The following is a 14,509-nucleotide window of genomic DNA, read 5'->3' as shown; positions in this document are numbered from 1 at the left end:
TACCTCACAAGTACAGGGAAAGGAAATTTATCCTGCATTCCAATAAAGAAGGACGAGACTCCTCATTAGAGTTCTTTCAGATCTCAACTTGGATTTAATGTTTCTATACAGTCACATCTCTGTCTTTATTTTAACAATTTATCATATATTTACATATACCTTTGAGTTAAACTTTTGAGGGAACAACTACCTTCCAAGTTTGAATAAAGGTATACTATAATAACATGCATGTCCTCAGATACTTCAGGGAAACTGTCCAGTAGATCATCACATTTTAAATGGTAGTTATGTACATTTTAGAGAATAACGGCTGTGATTCAATCAGTTATACTTGTTCCTAAGGCTACACAACAGCATGGTGAAGGATACTGAATGAAAAGGAAAAAAAAAAGGCAGTGATAAGCTTAGGATCAATGTTAGAGTTCTATGTATTCAGATATCTCAAAATACAATAAATATGTTTTTTAAAATTGCACTATATTTACCCCTTTAATGTCTCATTGTATTTGCCCCCTTTTTATTTTCCATCTCTTTACCTCTCTGCAACATTCTGGTTCACTAATTCTCTCCTCAATTTTGGTTAATCTGCTATCTAATCCATTCAATAGAATTCTAATTTCCATAACTCTTTTTTTGGTTTTAGAAATTGTTTTTTTCTTGTTTTGTTTTTCTAAGTTTCCTGTTATTTTTTCATAGTATCTTATTCACTTAGGATTACAATATGATCTTTTAGGTCTTTAACCAAGTTACAGGAATTTCTTTTTTAGTTTTATCAAATTATTCTATTTCATGAAGGTCTTGAGGTTCTAATCCACCTGTTTGTAGTATCTGCTGACTCTTGTTCATGGTGAGATCAGGGCATGTTTTGATGATAGTGGATACTTGCTGGCTTTGGGGTTTTGATGTATATATATGCTTTTTTGGTCCCATTTTTTTAAGTGTTGTTTTGGTTTTTAATCAGTTACACAACAGTGTAACTATTGAATTTCTCAAATGCATTTTCAGGCCCTATAGAGATGGACAAATAGTGTTCTCCTTAGACATCATTTCCTTAATGTTCGTCCTGACTCAAAACTTCACTTATCACCCTAGTTAAAACAAAATGTCTCCCATTCCCCACCTCCACCCCTTCCTCTATTTTACTTATATCCATAGCACTTATAATCAGACACTGGCTGCCTGAATCCCAGGCTGTCTTATTCCATTTGGGCTGCTATTAACAAGTACCGTAGACTGAGTGGCATATAAACAACAGAACATTATTTCTCACAGTTTTAGACGCTGGGATGTCTGAGATCAAGGAGCATGCAGATTCGTTGTCTGGTGAAGGCCCACTTTCTGGTTCATAGATGGCCATCTTTTCTCTGTGTTCTCACATGTCAGAAGGGGCAGGGGGGCTCTCTCAGGCTTCTTTTACAAGGGGCACTCATCTCATTCATAAGGGTTCTGCCTTCGTGACCTAATCACCTCCCAAAGGCCCCACCTCCTAATATCATCACCTTAGATGTTATGATTGCAAGATATGAATTTGGGGGGACATAAATATTCAGTCCCTAGCAGATACCTAGTAATTTTTCCCCTCAGGGGAGTCTCTTTCTTCCTCAACCAGAGCCCAGCCAACAAAGCCTCCTCAATGAGTAGAATGTTTTCCCTTCTATTAGGGGCACAATCCACCAGCAGACCTGGCTATGTGTGTGTGTGTGTGTGTGCGTGTGCGTGTGTGTGTGTCTCCATCCCTGATCCCTGCCTTCTCTCCCATCAAAAGGCAGTGAAACTCATTCACTCACCTGGCTCCATGGGCCAATAGCAGGACCCTGACCCTGGCAGCTGAAACCTTGGATCACAGCCTGCACCTGGGTTTCCCTTCCCTCTTCACTCCCCAGGCCTTTCCCGTCCTCTCTTCTGAGCTCGGCCAGGCCATCTCATGCCTGGATGTTTGTAGCACAAGGGTGTTTGGACTGTCTACTCAACATCCTGCCTGGACCAGGAGCTGTCACGTGCCTAGCAGTTGTAGTCTCCTTTGTTAACAATGAGAACATAGCTAGGCCTTGAGCTAAAAATCATCTTGGGGTTTTTTTAATGTAGTTTTTTTTTTTTTTAACGCTTTCTGTACATAAAAAATAATTTTGGTTCTCCACTGTTTTCTTTTAAAGTATCCTTTTAAAAATAAATTAAGTTTAAGAATTCTGGGAAGATGGCAGTGGTCGTAGAATTTGGGTCTTCCACAATTCCCACATAACACAGAGCAATTAAGATATTAAAACCAAAACCCACGGACAATATTTAGAACAAGAGTAGATGACAAGGTATCCCCGTGTTACCCCAAGATACAAAGGGTGGACAACAGCCATGAGAGCTGCCCAATGTCAGAAGTATGGGGAAAGTAGAAGGAAGCAACAGTGTAGCTGGATGCCCGAGGGCCCTGAGCACACTCAGTACAGCAGCAGAGTGAGCCCGCCCTTGCCCCGCCCCCGCCCTTGCCCCGACTCCGCCCTTGCCCCGACTCCGACCCCCGCCCTTACCCCGCCCCTGTCCCGCCCCTGTCCCGCCCCCTTAGCGGCAGAGTCCCACGCATGCGCGGGTGGAGGTGCCAAATGAGGACCAGACGCAGAACTGTGAGCTGGGGTCACGGAGGAGCCGGAGCCGTGGAGAAGCCGGAGCGGTGGAGGAGCCGGGCGAGCACCTGCAGTTGAGACGCGGAGGAACTTGGCTGACTCCACCAGCGAGTGAGGTAGAAGTCTAAAGTAAGGCATGAAAATCTTTGAATTCTCACACTGGGCTGCCAGGGCTCCCTTGGGACTAGACCCCACAATGGACATCACCTCTAAGGAGTGGAGTCAAAATTAAGTAGGATGGGAACAGTAAAGACAAAAGCCAGAGAAGCTCCAACTCAGGGCTAGAACCAGGAGAAGCAAAAAAAAAAAAAACAGGCACAGGTCTCTGGCACAGAATCTAAGGGGCACCAAACAACTCAGAAATCAAGATAAATGAGATTTTAATGTAATAATTTTTCAAAAAGCAAATTTAATGCCAAAAATCCTTGATGAGAAAAATATCAAACTTTTAAAGGTAGACTCATTAACAGTATGATGCTGAGCCATACTGGAGCCTAGGCAAAAGGAAATATCGGTAGTACTGATCCTGTCTTTATTACAGTGTTTTCAGGAGAGTGTTCCAGGAGCCCTCCTTGAGGACTACTAAAGAACCCGCTTCAGAAATCAAAATAACTAAAGAGACATTACAGTAAGGATTAGTGTGAAGATTAAATGAGGGTTAAACAGAAGAGAGTATAGTAGGTAATTGATACGAATTCGGGTTCTTGGACTCTTGAATCATTTGGAGTCTGATGAGGATTTCAGGCAAGGCTTTATTGGGACTGGTGTAGCACGAGGGAGTGAAAACAAGTAACAGGTGCCCTTGCTCGCTCTTGAAGGAGAGCAGGCTGTTTCCTTAAATGGCTTGAGGGTGTGAGTGGGTCAGTGGGTTGGGCTGGAGGGGTGCCTTAGGTGGTCTGCCCACCCCCTTGGTGGTGCTGTCTGTAGGGGTCATGCACAGTGCCCTCCTTTGCTCCTAGTACCTCAGAAGTGGCAGTTGGTTTGTGGCCTTTTTGTATCTTATTGTTTGTAATTGCCTGGCCTTCCCACGGGTGCGGTTATTTTTAGTCCCTTTGTATTCTGTTGCTCAAGGAGACCTTTGTCCAGGTGCAAGCACTCAGGTAAAGGGTCCCAGGTCCCAGCCTATCTCATGACGGCTTTATGTTCTGAAAATTGGGACGGCGGAGGAGAGAATTGAAATATGGTGCGAAGTTTTAACTGTTTTCAGAAGCTACAACTAGTTTTGATATTGTATTTTTCCTAGCATATCATAGTTTATGATTTTGAGGTAGAGTTAACATAAAAAATTACGTTAGTTTCAGATGTACAACATGATTCAATATTTCTATATATTGTAAAATATCACACAAAAAATTTTAGTATGTGACAGAAATACACATAATTAACGTAATTAACAGATGGAGCTTTTTAAATGAGATAGGTGCTTTGATAGATGTATTCAGAGCAGTAAGTCAGAATGGGGAGAACATCCTAGCGGTAACCGGTGTTTCATATTGGTCTTGAGTTGTAAGGAATAGCTGGCCACATGAAGGTGATGGAGGGATGGAGATTTCAGAGAGCAGAGATAATATGTAAAGGGCATAACAGGGTACATATATGTTATATTTTACTGGAAAAACAGAAACTCCGTGGACATTTTAAACTGAAGAAATTTCATTTGAACGATCTTGAAAGTAGATCTTAATGAGGCCTAACGACAGCCTCAGGTGTGAGTTAGGAAGCAAAGCCTCTGAGTAGAGCCTTGAGATGATTGTAGGGCAGATGAGCACCTTGATTGCTGCCTGTGGAAGACGCTGGCCCAGAGGGTCCACCTGGGTTACATGAGATTCCCGACCCAGAGAAACTGGGATAATAAATGTTGGTTGTTATGTTAAGCTGCTGACTTTGGGGCTAATTTGTTATGCAATTGTACAAAACTAATACAAGGACTTTCACCAATTTTTGTGGGCATCTAATTTCCAAATTAAGTTTCTTCAGTTTAAAGTGCCCAGTTTATGTTTCCTCATACATCTGTCAGAGCACGGAGGTATGAGGGTTCAGTTGCTCCATATACTTAATATTTTTCCTATTTTTTTATTTTTGCCGTTCTGTGATATCATATTGTGGTTTTAGTATTTATCTGATGACTAATGAACTTGAATACATCTTTGTATGTTTACTGGCCATTTGAATCTCATCATTTGTTAAGCGTTTGTTAAATATTCTTGTCCTTTTTGTCTGAGTTGTCTTTTTGTTATAGATTATAGGAGTTCATATATCTAGATATGCATCCTTTGTCGGGTATACATGTCTTGTCACACTTTGTGGCTTGCCTTTTTACTCTGTTAATGAAATCTTTTGATAAAAAGAAGTTCTTGATTTTAGTATGGTGCATTTTATCATGATTTTCTTCTGAGATTAGTAATATTAGTATTCTGTTCAAGAGTTCCTTGCCGAATTCAAGGCCACAGAGATATTTCCTTATGTGTTCCTCTACAGTCTGTATTGTTTTCCCTTTCATATTGGGATCTGTAATCCATCTAGAATTGGTTTTTGTTTTTGGTGGCAGGTAGAGGTCAAGATGCTTTTTTTCCCCATGGAGTATACAATAGGTCAAGATGCTTTTTTTCCCCATGGAGTATACAATAGGCCTAGCATCATTTCTTGGAAAGACCTACTTTTGTGCATTGTAGTACAAGAGAGCTTTGATCGTAATCTGGTGGATGACTATATGTGTGGAAGATTCTACTAAGTTTTTGTGAAATTCTATTGTCAAAGAAACCATGTTAGTCAGAAATCTGAATAAATATTTACATATTTATTTCTGAGTAGCGGGGAAATGTGCTATTTAAAATTCTATGCCATCACATGGCTTCACAAAGATCTCATTTTTGTTGATAGGACTTCAAAAACCTTTCTCTATACTTTGAGACAATATCTAGTTATTGCCCATTTGAAGTTTACCCTGATCTTTGGAAAATAGATTGCTTACTTAAGGCAAGCCCACAGATGTTTCATCTGCCTTAATTCTTCCTGTTTCACTGGACAGGAAGTAGCATGCAGTGCCACAAGTGATGTTATTAATTATGGCAAAATAAAGAAGCTTTTAAAGGCATGTCCATTTTTTTCTGAGAGAGAGAAAAGGACCCGGAGCCATGCATTCCTCCTGCTTCCTGTTCTTCCCCTTCCTGCTTTATCCCCCCTGGGACATACACAGGCTGAGAGTGATTATAAATAAAGTCATTATAGGAACTTAGAACTTCAGGTGTAAAATACAGCATTTAAGTTTAAAATATATCACCTGCCCCCTAGCATTTGGATGATTCTGTTAACCTGGGCTCTCTACTTGAATTGCTCATACCCTCAGTTCATTCTCAACCCTCCGCTAGAGTGATCCTTTTACAACGTGTATCAGAACACATCACTCCTCCACTGGAAACTCTCTAGTGGCTCCCATCGCACTTTGTGATGAGAGTCAAGCTCAGTAATGACCCAAGCAATCTCAGCAGACTATGACCCCTGTGACTGCCACTCTCTTGCCTCTTTTCCCCTTTCTTACTTTTTTCCATCACACTGATTTCTTGCTCTTCTAACAGGCCAGGCAAGTTTCTGCATCAAGGCATTCAAATTCCCTCTGCCTGAAATGTGATTCCTCTAGACATTTATATCTATGATTCCTTCACCTGCTTTAGGTTTACTCATGTCTCTTCTCACAAAGGTTTTCCTTGGACTTCTCTATGCCCATTTTTCTTTTTCTACAGATCTTATCATCACTCCATATATCATGTCTTTACTTACCTTATTTATTATCTTTGGAATTCCAAACTCGAATGTAAGACCCCTGAAGGTGGGGATATTTTCTTTCGATGGTGCCTTGAACAGTGCTTACATACATACTAGGTACTTGATAGTTGAATACGTGAATGAATAGTTTTCAGTTAGCTTGACCATGTGTTTTAGAATCAGCTCTGTAAAGTTATTTCTAGAAAAATGTTCTACAAGGATATTTCTTATAGTCTAGAGTTTCTGGAGGTGAGATTTTTGGCAGTGCCATTAATGATAACAATTCAAATCTTTGAAAAGCATTAGAGTAGCTAATATATAAAATTCAAAAGAGGGAACAATATGTCGGAGGATGTTTATTCATTTTTAAAGACAGCTATACATAATAAAATATAGCAGATAATTATTGGGGAAATAAACCAGAATTAAGCAGGATACGTTCTCATTACACATGCTTAGTTAATTAAAAAAGAATCGTCTCTGAGATTAAGATGGATAGCTCACCCTCCTCCAGTTTCTCTACTTAGAAGCAAAATGTGCTAACAAATGTCTAGATCTAAGGACATGAAAAAATGTTACTCTCTAAAACCCATTTCTTAAAAGTAAACCATGTGTGGGGGCTTCCCTTGTGGCGCAGTGGTTGAGAATCTGCCTGCTAATGGGGGGGACACGGGTTCGAGCTGGTCTGGGAGGATCCCACATGCCGCGGAGCAGCTGGGCCCGTGAGCCACAACTACTGAGCCTGCGCGTCTGGAGCCTGTGCTCTGCAACAAGAGAGGCCGCGATAGTGAGAGGCCCGCGCACCGCGATGAAGAGTGGGCCCCGCTTGCCACAACTAGAGAAAGCCCTCTCACAGAAACGAAGACCCAACACAGCAAAAATAAATTAATTAATTAATAAACTCCTACCCCCAACATCTTAAAAAAAAAAAAGTAAACCATGTGAAAGTCCTAAAGCGGGGACTTTATATGATGCCTAGAAGTATCTTGAAAATATATGTAAATTGTCTGTGAATGTGTATTTTCTGGGTGAAGTTTCCTAAATCCAATTGTTGAAGGAATCCAAGCGGCAAAAATTCAGAACCCAGCTTTAGATCAGTGATTCTCATACCTGGCAACACATTAAAATCATCCAAGAAGCTTTCTAAAATGGTCGACCCCAGGTTTTCATTATTAGCAACTTGATTTATATAGATCAATCTGGGATGGGGTACTAGGATTTTTTTTTTTTTTTGAGCTCTTTGAGTGATTCTACTGAATACTTACAGAGTTGAGAATAATTGCTGTAGAGCACCGCTGTTCAATAGACATATAAAGTAAGCCATATGTAACTTAAAATTTATAGTAGCCGCCCTAAAAATATTAAAAAGAAATAGGTGAGGGAAGATGTTGGTCAAAGAGTAGAAATTTCCAGTTATAAGATCAATATGTTCTGGGGATCTAATGCACAGGATGGTGACCATAGTTAACAATACTTCATCATATACTTGAAAGTTGTTAAGAGAGTATATTTTAAATGGTCTCACCACACACACACAAATTATAGTTTTATGAGATGATGGATGTGTTAACTAACCTGATTGTGGTAATCATTTTGCAATATGTATGTGTGTCAAATCACCATGTACACCTTAAACTTGTACAATGTTATATGTCAATTTTACCTCAATAGAGCTGGAAATTTTTTTAAATAAATAGTGAAATTCATTTTAATAATACATTTTATTTAAGCTAATACGTCAAAAATATTATTCAACATGTAGCATTAGTCACATTTCAACTTGCTCAGTAGCTCATGTGACTAGTGGCTACCATATTGGATAGTATACATCAAAATTAACTAGAAGTTTTGTTAAAACACAGCTTGCTCAGTTTCTGAGCTGGTAGGTCTAGGGTGGGGCCTGATAACGTGCATGACAGATTTCCAGATGATTTTTTTGCTTCTCATTTTGGGATCACACCATGAAAACCACACTTTGGCACACCGGTTTTTAATGTTGGCTGTTCATTGGGATTACCTGGGAGGCTTTTAACATACTACTACCTGGCTTAATTAGAGATTCTGACTTAACTGGTTCAAGATGAAATCTGGGCTTGAGTTTTTAAAAAGATTCTCAGTTGATTTTTTAACTTTTCTTTTTTTTTTTTTTTTTTCTTGTGAGGTACGCGGGCCTCTCACTGTTGTGGCCTCTCCCGTTGTGGAGCACAGGCTCCGGACGCGCAGGCTCAGCGGCCATGGCTCACGGGCCCAGCCGCTCCGCGGCATGTGGGATCTTCCCGGACCGGGGCATGAACCCGTGTCCCCTGCATCGGCAGGCGGACTCTCAACCACTGTGCCACCAGGGAAGCCCTAACTTTTCATTTTTAAAGAATTATTGATTCACAGAATCAGAGTATACAAAGTGTACAGAGGGACTCCATACCATTCACCCAGTTTCCTTCAATGTTAACATCTTTGCAAAACTATTGTACAATATTAAAACCATAAAATTGACAATGGTATGATCCACAGCATATTGAGATGTCACCAGTTTTATACTCACTCGTGTCTCTGTGTGTGTGTGTGGTTCTATGCAATTTTATCCTGTGTGTAGAGTCATGTAGCTACCACCATAATCCAGAGACAGAATTGTTACATTATCACTAAGATATTACATGCTCCTCTTTTGTAGTTACCCTCAACCCCTCTCCCCAGCATTCCTAACCCTTGGCAACCACCGATAACTTCTCCATCTCTATCATCTAGTTATTTCAGGAATGTTACACAAATGGAATCATACAGTATGTGAGCTTTTGAGATTGGCTGTTTTCACTCAACATAATATCCATGAAGTTCATCCAAGTTTTTTGAGTATATCAATAGTTCACGCTTTTTGCTGATGTAACATTTTATTATATGAATATACCACAGTTTATTTACCCATTCATCCATTGAAGGACATTTGGATTATTTCCAGATTTTGACCATTACAAATAAAGCTTTGAACATTCATGTACAGGTTTTTATATGACAATAAGTTTCCATTTCTTTGCGATAAATACCCAAGAGTACAACTATTGGATCATATGGTAAGCACAAGTTTAGTTTTGTGGGAAACTGAAACTGCTATACTCTTTTTCAGAGTGGCTGTACCGTTTTACATTCTGAATAGTAATGCATGAGTGACCTAATTTTTCTGCATCCTTGCCACCATTTGATGTTATCACAGTTTTTTTAAATTAGCCACTAATTTAGGTATGTAGTGATATCTCATTGTGGTTTTAATTTACGTTTCACTAATATCTAATAATATTGAATATGTTACCATAGGCTTATTTGCCAACTGGTGAAATCTCCTCTGGTGAAATGACTCTTCATATCTTTTGTCTATTTTCCAATTATATTGTTTTGTTTTTGTACTGTTGAAGTTTGAGTGTTATATATTCTAGATGCAAGACCTTTTATAGATATGTGGTTTACAAATATTATCTCTCAATCTGTAGCTTGTTTTTTCATCCTTTTCACAAGGTATTCCACAAGGAAAAAGTTTTTAATTTTGGTGAGGTTCAAATTTTCATTTTTCTTCTTTTATGAATTGTGCTGTTGTTATCAAGTCTAAAATCTCTTTGCTTGTTCTGGAGACTTAAAACTTTTCCATATATATATATTTTTTCCTACCGTTGTTTTAACTATGTGATTATGCTCTGCTCTTATTAGAGAATAAAAGATCTCACGAAGGGTCTATACCTAGTTATTTTCCCTAAGATATTCTCATTTGACCCCTTTACATTGATATATTTTCTTTTTTTTCTTTTTTTTTTAACATCTTTATTGGAGTATAATTGCTTTACAATGGTGTGTTAGTTTCTGCTTTATAACAAAGTGAGTCAGCTATACATATATCCCCATATCCCCTCCCTCTTGCATCTCCCTCCCACCCCCCCATCCCACCCCCCTAGGTGTTCATAAAGCACCGAGCTGATCTCCCTGTGCTGTGTGGCTGCTTCCCACTTCCATATGTTTTTAACTAAAAGTTTAACAGTTTTATATTTAAGTCTGTGATTCTTCTGAGTAATGCTTTCTTATAAGGTATGAGGTTTAGGTAAAGGTTTATTTTGGGCGGGGGGGCTATGCTCCACTTGCTCCAGCACCATTTGTTCAAAACACTTCTGCAGCAAAGTTTAAAAATTGCTGACACCTTCCCAGTCAAGTTTAAAAACCACTGCAAGCTTTGGCAGATTAATACCCTTGCATCTACCTCTCTTCTGGTGCATTCTACAAATCATTAGGAAGTTCGTTTCAAGAGTTTCAGGTGCCAGACTTACTAACACATTTGGAGTTTGGCTAATTTGAGTATTCTGAGTGGAGGTTCAGATTTATCAGTACATTTCTTGACTTTCTTCTCCACCTCACCTCTGTCCCTCGTCTCTTTCTTCCTCCTCATCTTCCTTTCATTCTTCTTATATTTCTCCTGTTCTTTCGCCTTTTTAGCAAGACTTGGTTGTAGTACCTGGGGATGTAGCAATCGCAAATTATACTTTCCTTCACGGAACTTACACTCTGCATGAGGGAGACAAATAATGTAAACAACTAAAAATAATACAGGCTCAGAGAGTAATACGTGTTTGGAGACTAGTAAATGCTGGTATTATGATCAAGTTTATTAGGAGAGAAGACAAATTTAAATCAAGACATAAGCAAAGTTCTTTTTCAGAAAGTGTTATTTAATTTGAATACTGAATTAATGAGATAGAAGGAGGCAGTTGAGCTAAAATCTGGGGCAAAAGTGTTCCATGTTGAAGGAACAGTGATGCAAAGGCCTTGTTGTCATTGAGATACATCCTTTTTGAATCAGACATAGAAGGTCAGTGTGGCTCATGTTGGTCAGGATAGTTTGGTACCATTTTGGGGTTGGCCAGCAGAGGCCAGATCATGTGGGTTCTTCTAGACTCAGATGAGAAGTTTGCCTTTTATTTTCATTCCATGGGATCACATTGGTGGGTTCTAAACAGGGAAGTAATGTGATTCACATTTTTAAATGATCACATTGGCTAATATGTGGAAAAAGTCACATGTGGGGAAATCAAAGGGAAGCACGCAAACTAGAGGATTCTTGGAGAGCCCTCAGTGAGAGATGATAGTGATGAGGGTGAGGGTGACAGCGGGGGAGATAAAGAGAAGAGCTCGAATTCCAACTACAGTTTGGAGTAGAGCTAACAGGACTTATAAATGTAGTAGATGTATAGAGTGAGCTCAGAGAGGAGGAATCAAATACAACTTTTTTGATAGGAGAAATTGTACGAGATGGGTAAAACTAGGGGAAAATAGATTTGGGAGGTGTTAAGTATCCAGTGTTTGTTTTATACTTGTTAATATCGAGATACTTACAATACATCCAAGTTGAAATGCTGAGTAGTCAAATGGAGATACAAATCTGGAGATCAAGGGAAAGATCAGGTATAAACACACGTTTGTCATATAGTAATTAAAGCCTTAGAACTTGATGAAATCCCATAGGGAGAGAATATAGGTATAGGAGAGGACATACAGGGTTCCCAATGTATAGGGGTTGTCAAGGAGTAGAAGAACCAGTGAGAAAGAAGGCATAAAGGAGAGTGTGATGTCCTAGAATACAGTAGGGCAATGTGTTTCAAGAAGTGGTCAGCTGTGCCAAATGCTGACAAGAGGTGAAGCAGAATGAGATTTTGCATAAGACAGAGAAGTGCTCTGAGCTTTACACACAGGTACTTTATGCCGGTAGAAATATGAGGGCAGAAATTTCTCCTGTCTCTTAGCCTAGCATCTGAAGGAAGAGTAGAAGCAGAAGATGAGAAGTTGACTCCAGGATAAGTTTTGCAATACTGTAGCATCTGTAGGGTTGGGAGTGACAGCAGCATAACTTAAATAGCTAAAAACATATGGCTCATATAAGGAATTGAAGAGTGGGGATGGTTTTAGGACTAACTGGAACCAGGGAATCAATCACTCCTAAGCCTTTCTTTCTGCCTCTGTCTTTACTTTACCCCTCTTGTTTGTTGGATGGAACTTATTTCTGAGAGTGGCACATTCTCTGGAGGTTCTAGGATGTAGCTGGGAAGAGGGGGTTGCAGGGAGTTTGGAGTAGATGGGGGCTCTGTAGGAGTAGATGGAGATAATAACCAGGATAATATTAATTAATATTAATTATTTTTAATTTTAATTAATTTATTTAATTAATTTTATTAAATAAATTTTTATTTATTTTATTATAAATTAATTTTATTAAATAAAATTTTATTAAATAAATTTTATTAAATAAAATAAATTTTATTAAATAAAAATAATTAATTTTATTTTGTTATTTTATTAATTTATTAATAATTTATTTTATTAAATAAATTTTATTAACTAAAATAAATTTTATTAAATAAAAATAATTATTTTAATTAATTAAATTAATTATTTTTAATTTTAATTAATTTTAAATTAATATTAATTGTTCAACAAACGTATATTTTCAACTACAGTTCACTCTTTTTTTTAACATTAATTTTTATTGGAGTATAGTTGCTTTACAATGTTGTGTTAGCTTCTTGCTGTACAGCAAAGTGAATCAGTCATGCGTATACATTTATCCACTGTTTTTTGGATTTCCTTCCCATTTAGGTCACCAAGAGCACTGAGTACAGTTCCCTGTGCTATTCAGTAGGTTCTCATTAGTTATCTATTTTATACATAGTAGTGTGTATAGAAATAGAGACACAGATGTAGAGAATAAACTTATGGTTACTGAGCGGGGAAGTGGGTGGGTGGGATGAACTGGGAGATCGGGACTGACATATATAAACTACAGTTTACTCTTGGACAGAAGTTTGAACTGCATGGGCAGTTCTGCCACTTATAGGCAGATTTTTTTTCAATAAATAGGTACTACAGTACTACACGATCTGCAGTTGGTTGAATCCAGGGATGCAGAACCACAAATAAAGAGGGATGACTGTAAAGTTATGCTCGGATTTTTGACCATAAGAAACGTCAGCACCCCAATCCCTGTGTTGTTCAGGGGTCAACTGTCATTCCCCCGTACATCCATAGAAAAGATTACTGGGGAGTTGACTGTATCCTCATCATGTACATAAAAATGTTCATATGTACTCTCAGACATTGTTTATGGCATATGAAAAAGTTTGTGCATGCACATACAATAGATGTCTTTTTTTTAACACCTTTATTAGAGTATAATTGCTTTACAATGGTGAGTTAGTTTCTGCTTTATAACAAAGTCAATCATCGATACATATACATATATCCCCATATCTCCTCCCTCTTGCGTCTCCCTCCCACCCTCCCTATCCCACCCCTCTAGGTGGTCACAGAGCACCGAGCTGATCTCCCTGTGCTATGTGGCTGCTTCCCACTAGCTATCTATTTTACATTTGGTAGTGTATATATGTCCATGCCTCTCTCTCACTTCGTTCCAGCTTCCCCTTCCCCAAATCCTCAAGTCCATCCCCTACATCTGCATCTTTATTCCTGTCTGGCCCCTAGGTTCTTCAGAACCATTTTTTGTTTTTTAAATTATATATATATATATATGTGTTAGCATATGATATTTGTTTTTTCCCTTTCTGACTTACTTCACTCTGTATGACAGACTCTAAGTCCATCCACCTCACTGCAAATAACTTAGTTTCGTTTCTTTTTATGGCTGAGTAATATTCCATTGTATATATGTGCCACATCTTCTTTATCCATTCATCTGTCGATGGGCACTTAAGTTGCTTCCATGTCCTGGCTATTATAAATAGTGCGGCAATGAACATTGTGGTACATGACTCGTTTTAAATTATGGTTTTCTCATGGTATATGCCCAATAGTGGGATTGCTGGGTCACATGGTAGTTCTATTTTTAGTTTTTAAAGGAAACTCCATACTGTTCTCCACAGTGGGCTGTATCAATTTACATTCCCACCAACAGTGCAAGAGGGTTCCCTTTTCTCCATACCCTTTCCAGCATTTACTGTTTGTAGATTTTTTGATCATGGCCATTCTGACTGGTGTGAGGTGATACTTCATTGTAGTTTTGATTTGCATTTCTCTAATGATTAGTGATGTTGAGCATCCTTTCATGTGTTTGTTGGCAATCTGTATATCTTCTTTGGAGAAATGTCTAT

At 38.6% G+C, this 14,509-nt stretch overlaps 1 long non-coding RNA gene across 1 annotated transcript in view; it reads left to right on the top strand.

Annotated features, from left to right (window-relative positions):
- The first annotated feature begins 2,726 nt into the window (after window positions 1-2,726).
- The window catches only part of LOC125960659 (uncharacterized), a 107,876-nt gene continuing 96,093 nt past the window's right edge, over window positions 2,727-14,509 (top strand). The window contains exon 1 of the long non-coding RNA XR_007470547.1: window positions 2,727-2,744. This is a non-coding gene — a long non-coding RNA (uncharacterized LOC125960659). The remainder of the gene's footprint in view (window positions 2,745-14,509) is intronic.

This window comes from Orcinus orca, chromosome 12, assembly GCF_937001465.1.
Source record: "Orcinus orca chromosome 12, mOrcOrc1.1, whole genome shotgun sequence".
In the NCBI taxonomy this organism is placed as follows: domain Eukaryota; kingdom Metazoa; phylum Chordata; class Mammalia; order Artiodactyla; family Delphinidae; genus Orcinus; species Orcinus orca.
Note: the sequence above shows the minus strand (reverse complement) of the source record. Positions and strands in the feature narration are given on the sequence as shown.